Genomic DNA, 9,495 nt, shown 5'->3' with positions numbered 1-9,495 from the left:
CAATCTAACTTTTGCCATGTCTAATGACTTTTTGAACTTTTAAAAGTTAGCATTGGTGAGAGTATTGGTGAGCAAAATTTCAGAATATGTCAGTGATTCACTATTGCAATACTTTATTTTATTGAACCTAATTATAATACTTGTACACCAAATTTTCACAACTGAAGCGTCACAACATCTTCACAGATTATAAGCAATGCATAAACTTTATTTTTGCTTTGTAGGGGACATCTGGAAGTGTATGATTAATAGTCCTCTTCTAGAAAATGCCCCCTTTCACTCACATAATTAAATTGGTCCAGGGCCTCTGCCCATGTTTCCAGTGTTTCCTCAGACTCAGTGATTCCTGGCTTATTATTTGGTTGTTCGGTATTTCCTTAGATTACATAAGCCAATTTAATTTTTCTGTAGCCTTAATATGGTAAAATTGAGATCTCTTTTGCCATCCAACCAACATCTGCCACAATTATGGTTTACATGGTTAAGATGGTATCTGTCAGATGGGATGCTGAGCTGAGTAGACCAAGTGGGAAAATGTAGAGTAGGAATAAGGGGCTCCTTATTAAACTAGCAACAAAGAAAAAAAATCATGGGACATATGCATGCAAGAACTTTACCTAGTGAGTATTAAAGAATCTGTAGTCAAGGCATCAGCAACATAGTGTTGAAAGAACAACTAAGTAAACTGTCTGATTACTTTCTCTGCTTTTATAGATACTATGAGTTGTTGTTATAAAGTTCCCATTGATTATGTCCCAATTATTGCTCTGATTTTTTGCTTCAAGCCTTTAACTCTTTCAAATGTGCTGCCATAGCTGTAATATTCAAAAGGAACACAGAAGATCTGAGAACTCTTGCTTCAGATTCTGTCTCCCTCTCTCTCTGCCCCTCCCCCACTCCCATTCTGTCTCTCTCTCTCTCTCTCAAAAATAAATAAATATTTTTTTAAAAAAGCAGGGGGGCGTGGCTTAGTCGGTTAAGTGTCCGACTTCAGCTCAGGTCATAATCTCAGTTCATGAGTCCAAGCCCTGTGTCAGGCTCTGTGCTGACAGTTCAGAGCCTGAAGCCTGCTTCAGATTCTGTGTATCCCTCTCTCTCTGCCCCTCCCCATTCACACTCTGTCTCTGTCTTCCTCTCTCAAAAATAAATAAACATTAGAAAAAAAAAAAGATCTGAGAATACAGACTGATTTACAAAATGGCAAAGAAAAAAGTTGAAACATACTATATTTTCTCCATTCTAGTTTTCTGTCTTCACACTTAATGCACCTAGAGTTGGGTTATATTTTACAGTGATATTTTCTTAAAACCCTGCCAGCCATCAGAGAAAGAAGGGGAAAAAAACAAAAAACAAAAACAGTACATTGTCATTGTCTGTGCATGTGCCAACCTGTATTTAGAAGGAATCTGTTCAATCTTGTTATTTGCTGTTGAATTTTAAGTTAAATGGGGATCTTGTTTATGTGAAGTGAAAGCCATTAACTAAAGCATTGAACATCTATCTGTCAAAAGCTCCCAGCTGGCTTAAGAAAAGTAATTTTTAATTTACAAAAAAACCTATGATTTTACCCAAACAGAAAATGCAGGAAAAACACATATTCCTCAATGTGCCTAGGAAATTCTATCAAGCCTTAAGATGTTAAAGAGGTCAAGGTTTGGGCAGGAACTATGAAATGCAGTTGGTCACTACGGTATTATTCATAACTGAAAATACCCAACATAGTGCAGACTTCTTAGATGTCAGACATGCAGAAATTTTACTCTCAAATTCTGATTTGCTGCTGAAAGAAAAAAAAACCCTAATTATATGGATAAAAGATATTGGCAAGTTAAAAAAATATCTTCATTTAATATAGTTTTTTTCCTCCTTAAAAGCTACTGTAAAATGGATGAGGTGTCTCAAAATTGCTGGCAACTTATAATTGAGGGATTCATGTATTTTTTCTGTGCTTCCAACAGATTGCTAGTTGTGACTTGAGTATCTGTTTTTCAAATATATGGTTCTAAAAAAAAAAATGTGGTTGAATTAAATATACCCAGGTCCAATTGAATTGCTTAACAAATAATTTTGTTTTCTTTATCCTCTAAAACTTCTAGGACATGATTAGTTAATACACATTGTAGATTGACGGTTCTGTAAGTTTCTGCCACCGTATTTTTAAAAATTATCTTTTAAAAAATGTTTTAAAAGTTTTTATAAGAGTTTTCCACCAGGAGGCCTATTGAAAACAATTGGTGATCATTAAATGAGTTCCACTGCCACTTTTTAAGAACTGTCATAGAAGGATGCCTGGTTGGCTCAGCCAATAGAACATGTGGCTCTTGATCTTGGAGTTGTGAGTTCAAGCATGTTGGGCATAGAAATTACTTTAAAAAAAAAATGGTCACAGAGATTGGAAATTAATTGGGATTGAAACAAGAAGAAATCTCCAATTTTAAAATATTTGAATGTCCTGGCTCTGGAAAAATTGAAAACTGTATGCTTTGAACCTAGTGATAATTGAGATGATAAGATCATTACTAAAGCAAACAATAAATAGAGCCTGCCATTACTGGTCCTTTATCATATGCTTGTTTTTCTTCCAGTATCACTTAGCCCAACCAGCAATATTTAGGTGATCTTTAGCTCAGAGTTGCAACACTATTGGGACATTTTATTTTATAATCTTTTATTTAATTATATTTCATAGCCTATCTAGAATTTGTTTCTATGTCAGGAATACATTGCTTTCTTAGATCTTTCATATTGTTTTATGAATAACTGTGTCATGATATGTTAAAGTCAGTATGACCTTCTGTAAATAAAAATTTCATTATGTAAAGATGTTTAATTTTTTAAAAGTAATCCAATACCTTTGTTTATCAAGACCTTAGTAAAAAGCAGCATGGAGTATTGTAGCTTGATACTAACAGATCAGATTCAGTTCCTTTGATCTGCCTAAGTTTCCACAGGGATGGATCTTAAAATAGTCACCATATCATGCTAAGATATTGCAACTTGTCACTTTTGCCACCTGTGCCACCAACTGCCCACCATGTTCAAGGGAAGCCACATGCAAGCACAACCAGACTTTATTATCTTTATCGTTATCATGGTCCATAAAATTCAGAGAACACATTAAAAGCATTCCTTACAATCATATACTGCTTTTGAGATTATAATTGCTGGTATTAAATTTAGCTTTTTTCCTTAACTTTAACATTTTATATCAATTTTGCATAGATAAATGATAATTTCCTTTTAGGATAAAAATATACTTCACCCAACACAATCAATACAATGGACAAACTTAAATAATGATTTAAATTAATAACTTCAGAAAGAACATATATAAAGGATGAACTTTCATTTAAAGACTTGGCATTTTTAGAAATCAATATTCATTCATTTACAAAATTTAAAAGAAATGTACTCTTTACCAAAACAAAGAAAGAAAGAGAGATTTCGTAGAAAAGTTTGGAATCTCTAGCTCTTTTTATTGTATGGAAAAATTGGCAAATAAGACATATCTTCAAATATTAATAATGCAGTAAAATACCTCAGTGATGAAAGGAAATACCTTGAAATATATTTTATTTTGGTATATTATTGACTCTGTTGTTATGAGTGACCTGCTTTTTTGATATATACTGCTTAATTCTGGAGTTGAAATCAAAATGGGAAACTGCCAAAGAGAGAACTGAGTTTAAGTTGAGTCTGAGACATGGCATGAAAAACAACGAATGTGATTGGATGAAGAAATACTCTTTTGAAGGATGATTTCATTGTTACCCTTCTTTTTGCCAAAGAAATATCCCCAAGCATCAGAAATGAAGCTAAAGGGAGCTTTAGATCAAAATATAGTGCTTAATAAACAGATTCAGTAATAAGGAGGGGGGCGGTGCCTGGGTGCCTCAGTCAATCATGTGTCCGACTTTAACTCAGGTCATGATCCCATGGTTGGTTAGTCGAGGCCCCCATGGGTCTCTCCGCTGTCAGTGCAGAGCCCGCTTTGGATCCCTGCCTCCCTCTCTCTGCCCCTCACTCACTCACACTCTCTCTCTCAAAAATAAATAAAAACATTAAAAAAAAACACACACAAGGAGGTGGACTTCTCTTATGAACATAAGCTTTTTTGAAGGTTCCACTTTGTTAGAAATGACATAGAAATAATAATACTTCCCCTATATAATGATAGACCGATTTATTACAGAGTAATTAAAATGACTAGCCTACATTTTGAGATTTAGTGTTGCTTAACTGGACAGGGAAAAGTAGCAAAGACATGGTTGACTGTGAGGAAGAAAAATGTGACTTTAAAAAATCATTCAAGTCTTGATATATAGTGCAATTAATCTTATCAAACTTGCTTTATGATTTAGCAATACATTGGTTAACATCTCCTTGCTTTCACTTAAAAGGTTAACCATGTGGATAAGCAAACTTTTCTTTCTTTTTTTAAATGTCAGTTTCCTAGAAAGTTTTGCAGCTTTGAGCAAAAGTTTCACCTGAATATATATTTATTTACATGGTTTTAACGTGACAGAAAAAAATAAAAACCAAACACAGGAATGGTTATATTTTTAAGGCACAAGAAGAGCTGATTATCTTGGTGTTAAATTACCAGCTATAATTTGGGTTGTGGCAGGAGATCACTGGGCCAAAAAAGGTCCACTCTGAGGCTTGAGTGATAGAGATTCTTAATTTATTCTGAGGATAATTTTATGGGGGTGTAATTCTATATTACTTTGACAGTACGTCTGGTTGTTCTATTGCTCCCCTCTGCAGTCAGATTATGTGAAGGACTCATCATTTAACCCTCTCTTTGAGTATAAATAAAAGTTATGGATTCTACGTACAGAAAGTATAAACACATATACAACATTTGCATACAATTTAAAAATGTTCTTAGATTTCAAAGCACCTGTGTATCTGGTCCAGGTTAAGAAACTATTCGGCAATGATACATATGCCATGAACTTGCCTTTTCATGAAACAGCCTTTCCTTGCCACTGAAGTCTATATATCTTCCATAATGTGATATCCTCAGCTGCCAGTAGGTATAATGTTCACTGGAAGATAAAACGGCAAAAGAGAGGAGCTTTGCCTGCCAGTATAAACCCCAGAAGGGTACATGCCAGCACACAAAAGGAATGAACAAGCCCTAAATATTATAGTCTGTCCTCACTGACAGCCCCAAAGAAGTCAAACTTAAATTTGTCTAATGTTCAAATTTTAGCTCTTGATTTTATGGCAGATTTGATAGACAAATGTATACTTTACATAAATAATTGTAGAAGAATTTACATCTTTCCTTGTCTAAATGGTTAAGAAATATGTCTTTATGACTTCTCAACTAATCAATATGGGGGGAAAAATGGACACAAAAGAAAACATGGCTGGTTTCCAACCTTTTTTTGCAAAAGCAGTACAGTGGCAAAGAAGAATTAGGCACAGCAGTTAAATCTTTTGCTTAGGTTTTTTTCTTTTTCTTTTCTTTTTTTTTTTCCACAATTAGGGAATGCATTCATCATACAAAGTCTTACTGTCAAATTGATCCCAATACCTTACACTGAAGACCTTTTATGAAGCTGATGGGTAAAAATTGTATGAGTCAAGCACCAAGATGAATACAACAATGAAAAGCTTTTTTCTCCTCTCGGGGGAAAGTCAGATTTTTTTAGTGTCAAAGTTTTAAAATATTACTAAAAAATAAGCATAATGTAAGAGAGATAAGTTAGTCAAATTTGGGTGAGATAAATATTTTTAAAGTGGAAGAATGTACTTCTGCTTCCAGCTAAAATGGAATAGCAGGGACTGGATTTACTCTCCTGCCTAAAACAAATTAAAAAACTGAATAAATATATGAATTGTTGGTTTTCAAGAAATTGGACTTCGGGAAACGAGTGACAATGATCGATGAAACAGAACACAAATGAGATGAACACCAAGATTTCCCCCAGCTTATTGCCTATAACAGACATGAAGTCTGGCTATCAATAAAAAAGTACAGAGGCGCCTGGGTGGCTCAGTCAGTTAAGCGTCCAACTCTTGGTTTTTGGCTCAGGTCATGATCTCACAGCTCATGAGTTCAAGCTCCTCAGTGGGCTCCATGCTGACAGCACGGGACCTGCTTGGGATTCTCTCTCTCTCTCTCTCTCTCTCTGTCCCTGCCCTGCTCATGCTCTTTTTCTCTCAAAATAAATAAACTTAAAAAAAAAAAGTACAAAGCATACTAAAAAGGCTAACCGCCCCAAAACAATAACAATAACAACAACAAACCCAAAACAATTTGAAGAAATGGCAAGCATCAGAACCAGACATGCAAGGTATGTTGGAATTATCAGACCAGGAATTTTAAACAACTATGATTAATATGCCAAGGACTCCAATAGATAAAATAAACAGAATGCAGGAACAGATAAAAAATGTGAGCAGAGATATAGAAATTTGGCTCTAAGAAAGAATCAAAAAGAAATGCTAGAGACTAAAAAAGAAAAAATACTGTAACAAACATAATAGAATAGAAAACATAATAGAATATCCAAGGACTGTGGGACAACTGCAAAAGGTATAATGAGAATACCAGAAGGAGAAGAAAGAGAGAATGGAATAAGAGAAATATTTGAAAAAATAATGATCAAGAATTTTTCTCTAATGTCAGACACCAATCCACAAATCCAGGAATCTCAGAGAATACCAAGAAGGATAAAACCCAAAACTCTTACACCTAAACACATCATTGTCAAACTACAGAAAACCAAAAATAAAGAAAAAATTCTGCAAAAAGCCAGGGAGAAAAAACACCATACCTATAGAGGAAAAAATTTAATAATTATATCCAACTTCTCCTAAGAAACTATGTAAGTAAGAGAGTAGAGTGAAATACTTAAAGTATTAACAGAAAAAAAAATCTACCTGGAATTCTGTATCCTGTGAAATTATCCTCTAAAAGTGAAGGAGAAACAAAGACTTCCTCAGACAAACTGATATTAAGGGAATTTGTTGTTGGTAAATGTGCCTACAATAAATGTTAAAAGAAGGTCTTTAGCGAGAAAGAAAAAAACGTGGGTTAGAAACTTAAATCTACATAAAGAAAAGAAGAGCAGTGAAGAAGGAATAAATTAAGATAAAATAAAAAATTTGTTTATCTTATTCTTAATTGATCTAATAAGTTTGCTCAAAATAACAATAGCAACAATGTATTTGATGATATATTCCTATGTATGTATGTATGCCTATGTTATGCATACATATAATTGTGTATGCTTATATATAAGTGAAATGTATGATGGCATACATAGGATTGATGGCATAATTAGGATTATTTTGTTATTATAAGGTATTCACACTATCTGTGAAGTTGTATAGAGTAATTTGAAAGTGGACTTGGATTAGTTGTAAATGTATATGGCAAACTCTAGGGCAACAGCGGAGAAAAGTAAAAAAAAAAAAATACCTCTCTCTCTCTCTCTCTCTCTCTATATATATATATATGTATATATATATATATATATATATATATATATAAAATTGATATGCTATGAAAGGAGAGAAAATGGTACCATATAAAACGTTCAATTAAAGCCATAAAAAGCAGAAAAAGAGTGGAAGACAAAAATAGGAACAAAGAATAAAGACAAGTAGAAGAAAGTAACAAATATGGTAAATATTGATCCAACTGTATCTATAATCATTTTGAATGTCAGTATTCTAAATGCACCAATTAATAGATGGAAAGACAAATATAAATTAAAAGATAATTGGGAATTAAATATAAATTTAAAAACATATAAAGACAAATATAGATTAAAACTTAGTGGATGGAGAAATATATGCAGTGTGAACACTAATTAAAAAAGAACAAGAGTAGCTATATTAATTACAAACATAGCAGACACCAAAGCAAAGAATGTTATCAGAGATAAAGATAGGCATTACATAATGACAAAGTCGTTAATTCTTCAAGAAGACATAACAGCCTTTAATGTGTATTCACCTAAAACAGAGTGTCAAACGACATAAGGCAAAACTGACAGAACTGAGAAAAGAGAGAAATAGATGGATTTGCTATCATGGTTGGAGACTTCAATACCCCTCTACCAGAAATGAACATATTCAGCAGGCAGAAAATCAGAAAGATACAGTTGGACTCAACAACACCAACAATCAATGACATAGTTGACAGCTATATCTTATTTCATCCAACAACAACAGAATATACATTCTTCTCAAGTTCACATGGAACATTCACCAAGACAGACCACATTCTGGGTCATAAAACACACCTTAATTTAAAACAATAGAAATCTGGGGCACCTGGGTGGCTCAGTCAGTAGAGCGTCCGACTTCGGCTCTGGTCATGATCTTGTGGTCCGTGAGTTCAAGCGCTGCATCAGGCTCTGTGCTGACAGCTCAGAGCCTGGAGCCTGTTTCGGATTCTGTGTCTCCCTCTCTCTCTGCCCCTTCCCTGCTCATGCTCTGTCCTTCTCTGTCTCAGAAATAAATAAAACATTAAAAAAAAATTTTTAAACAATAGAAATCAAACAATGTCTGCTCTCAGACCACAATGGAACTAAATTAGAAATCAATAAGAGAAAGATAATTGGAAAGTCCCAAAATATATGGAGATCAAACAACACACTTCTAAACAACAGAGGGATCAAAGAAGAAATATTAAGAGAAATTTTTTTAATATTTTGAATTAAATGAAAATGAAAGCACAATTTATCAAAACTTGTGAAATGCAGTGAAAGCGGTATTTAGGGGGAACTTTACAGCATTGAATGCATACATTTAAAAAAGATAAAAGAGCTGAAGTCAACAATACAAATGCACACTGAGAAAACTGGAAAAAGATAAGCAAATTAAATCTAAAGTAAGCAGAAGAAAAGAAATAATAAGAATTAGAGCAGAGTACTCACTTCAGCAACACATATATTTTAAAAAGTGGGAAAGAGGGGCGCCTGGGTGGCGCAGTCGGTTAAGCGTCCGACTTCAGCCAGGTCACGATCTCGCGGTCCGTGAGTTCGAGCCCCGCGTCGGGCTCTGGGCTGATGGCTCAGAGCCTGGAGCCTGTTTCCGATTCTGTGTCTCCCTCTCTCTCTGCCCCTCCCCCGTTCATGCTCTGTCTCTCTCTGTCCCAAAAATAAATAAACGTTGAAAAAAAAAAAAAAATTAAAAAAAAAAAAAAAAAAGTGGGAAAGATACAGAGATTAGCATGGTCCTTGTGGAAGAATGACACACAAATTTCTAAAGTGTTCCATAGTTTTTCACTATATTGTACACCTGAAACTAATATAATACTGCATGTTAACTGTATTGGAATTAAAATGAAAATGTAATTTAAAAAATTGTCACAGATTACATAAAAAAAGAATTACAGCAGAAATCAAAACAGGAAAAAATGGGATACCAATAGGAAAAAATCAACAAAATCAAACCTGGATCTTTGAAGAGATCAATGAAATCAATAAGCTTCTAGCCAGACTAACAAAGAAAAACAAGACACAAGTT

General features: G+C 34.0%; 1 pseudogene; it reads left to right on the top strand.

Annotated features, from left to right (window-relative positions):
- The first annotated feature begins 9,156 nt into the window (after positions 1 to 9,156).
- LOC123610044 lies at positions 9,157 to 9,251 on the top strand (annotated as a pseudogene).
- The last annotated feature ends 244 nt before the right edge of the window (positions 9,252 to 9,495 follow it).

This window comes from Leopardus geoffroyi, chromosome B2 (genome assembly GCF_018350155.1).
Source record: "Leopardus geoffroyi isolate Oge1 chromosome B2, O.geoffroyi_Oge1_pat1.0, whole genome shotgun sequence".
Lineage (NCBI taxonomy): Eukaryota > Metazoa > Chordata > Mammalia > Carnivora > Felidae > Leopardus > Leopardus geoffroyi.
This window is presented reverse-complemented; position numbering and strand designations above follow the sequence as displayed.